Source organism: Chelonoidis abingdonii, chromosome 1 (genome assembly GCF_003597395.2).
Source record: "Chelonoidis abingdonii isolate Lonesome George chromosome 1, CheloAbing_2.0, whole genome shotgun sequence".
NCBI classification, from domain to species: Eukaryota; Metazoa; Chordata; order Testudines; family Testudinidae; genus Chelonoidis; species Chelonoidis abingdonii.
The window spans coordinates 222,417,717-222,420,474 of record NC_133769.1 but is presented as its reverse complement, the minus strand read 5'-3'; the positions used below and the strand labels follow the sequence as shown (position 1 = coordinate 222,420,474).

At 42.9% G+C, this 2,758-nt stretch overlaps 1 protein-coding gene and 1 long non-coding RNA gene across 2 annotated transcripts in view; both read left to right on the top strand.

Moving 5' to 3' along the window:
• The window catches only part of IL1RAPL1 (interleukin 1 receptor accessory protein like 1), a 1,180,373-nt gene that overhangs the window by 136,574 nt on the left and 1,041,041 nt on the right, over window positions 1-2,758 (top strand). The gene's annotated exons all lie outside the window — the stretch shown is intronic.
• On the top strand, window positions 1,650-2,758 carry LOC116816697 (uncharacterized). Its single transcript, XR_012655180.1, has 3 exons — window positions 1,650-1,739; window positions 1,839-1,988; window positions 2,700-2,758. It is a non-coding gene; the product is annotated as an uncharacterized LOC116816697 (long non-coding RNA).

Below are 2,758 nucleotides of genomic sequence, written 5' to 3'. Positions count from 1 at the left end.
TGGAGTCTGCGAACAGCATGGACGCATCAGCATGGTTCTGAGAATCAGGTCCTTCAATTGTAAACCTGGGTTTACTATGCAGCATGATGCACATGTGTAAGCTTGGAAACACTGAGTCTGTATGCATGGGCCCCACCAACCTGGGTTTGCAATGGAATGTTGACATACCCTTAAAGCCCTGTGTTAACCTGAGGCAACGTCTGGAATAAATATGTGACCAAAGGCCACACTGCAGCAGGTAAAAATTGGGATCTATTCTTGTTTTCAGAGATGCTTCTGATTACCACCAACCCATATGACTTCCCATTTGTGAGTCAAGGTGAGATCACTGTAGCCAGCATCGATGATCAGGAGGAACTCATAGCCACAGATGTGAGTAACACACATAAATTAGCACACGGACAATTAACTCTATCAGAGAAGGAGTAAAATGTCTGAGTGGTTTAAGAGCTGAAATCCCATTTTAAGTCAATGGGGCTTTGGCTCCTAAATCACTTAAGTGGTAGATCTTTCCTTTACTGATTCTATCGACAGAGCGCCATTGACATTCTGGGCTTCAGTTCTGATGAAAAAATGGCCATATACAAGCTGACGGGGGCAGTCATGCACTATGGGAACATGAAGTTCAAGCAGAAGCAGCGTGAGGAGCAGGCGGAGCCGGATGGCACAGAAGGTAGTAGCAGAATCTGAGCTAAACGCTCAATAATACAAGCAAAAACTGAAGCCTAAATCATCACTTGTGCTGATCTGAGTGTTGGCACAATTTAACTCATGGGGGAGGTGGCTATAAGGGCTGATCAAAGTTATATCATACCTACTATAACATACCTACTCCACATGGGTGTAAATGACACATAAGGTGTAATCTTAAAAATGGCCATCTTTGTAAAGCAGCTTAGCTTTGCACATGAAAAGGGCCATGTAGGTGTTTCATTGCCAAACCAGCTCATGGATCATGCTATGAGATGAGACAGGCAGTGGGGAAGTGAGGGCAGAAGAGGGCCAGGAGTGGGTATTTATACTAGTTAAACATCATGAAGTTCCATTGTGTCCCAGAAGGCATGCACAGCTACTGCCTATGTTCATTCTGTGGAGACAATTTGGGCCATGGTTTGAAACTGAAGAGAGACTTTCTCATTTCTTTCTAGGACAAATGCTGCACTGAAATACATCCCTTTGTAATCCTGTTGAAGTCAGTGGGATTGCACAGCATGGCATATGGCCACTAACCTGAGTCCTTTATTCTGATCATTCAGAAATCAGAATCTCTAGACAGGCTGCACAGTAAAGTGGCAAAGAAAGAACTTCAAAGCCATCTTTCTGTTCTGTCTGTTCATCTGCTTCTTTCTCCTTTAACATTTTTTATTCAGACCACACGGGATTTTTTTTTGACAAATTCTTTCAATCACTTGATATACAGACCCTCTGAATCAAATGCAAAACATTTCAGTAAGAAATCAAGAAATAAAGAAAGCTCTAAACTCCATAATTACTGGAGTTATTAATAGATGTGGTAGCTGGTGAAACACAAACAGATCTCATTGCTTTTTTCTAGTCATTATAAAAGATACCAAAGTCTATCTTTGAGCTACTAGTTCATTCCTCTCACTCTTTGTTTAGTGGCTGACAAAGCAGCCTACCTGATGGGTCTGAACTCAGCTGATCTGCTCAAAGCGCTGTGTTACCCCCGAGTCAAGGTTGGGAATGAATATGTGACCAAAGGTCAAACCGTGCAGCAGGTAACAATTGGTGACCTAGAACTCCTGGTTTGAATTAACACACCCAGGTTTCTTCCTCTGCTTTGTATGGTAACACCAGTCCTTCTCCCACTGGTTTAGGTGCACAATTCGGTGGGTGCTCTGGCAAAGGCGGTCTTTGAGAAAATGTTCCTGTGGATGGTTATTCGTATCAACCAGCAGCTGGACACTAAGCAGCCCAGACAGTACTTCATTGGTGTCCTGGACATTGCTGGCTTTGAGATCTTTGATGTAAGGAGCAGAGATTTTACAGCACGTTCTTGGAAGGGATGCTCAGAGGGTTCTGAGAACTTTGAGGGCTATTAAATAATTTTTTTATTTAAATAATTTCCTGGAAAAGCCTGACTTTTCTGCACAAACAGGTGTCTCTTGATCTTCCCTCACAGTAGTATAACCCCCCCAATGATTTCATTTTTGGATAGATTTTGTGTGATACATGCAGAAATGGCAACTACACTGAAAGTGCCTTCAAATTGTTAACAGGTAGTGCCTAATAGCAAAGAAATTATCCTGTACCTAACACAAATTATTGTAGGTGTTCATGGCACCTAGAGGACAGCTCACTAACTCCCAGGCAGGCTTGCAGCTGAGTATCTGGAAATGTCTGAGTAGGCCAGAGGGCTGAGAGCTCAGAAGGAGCTGGGAAGGCCCAGATCCTAATATCTGATCAGGACCAAGAGCTTAAAAATACCCAAGTAGGCCTGGGCCCCAGAGTACAAAAATAGCTAGACAAGCTTGGGCTGTACACTGCAGAAATGTCTATGCAGAGATGAGGGTCGAATCCCAAAACATCTCCCTAGTTTTAGGGATGAGAACTCAGAATCCCACTGAAGCCCAGGTTAGTTACACAGACACGATGAATTGAAAGAAGAGTCATTGTTAGGTATATCAGGTGTGCACAGAAATTTTACAAATAGATATCTTCCTTTTGCCTTTGTGTAGTTCAACAGCCTGGAGCAGCTGTGCATCAACTTCACCAATGAGAAACTGCAACAGTTTTT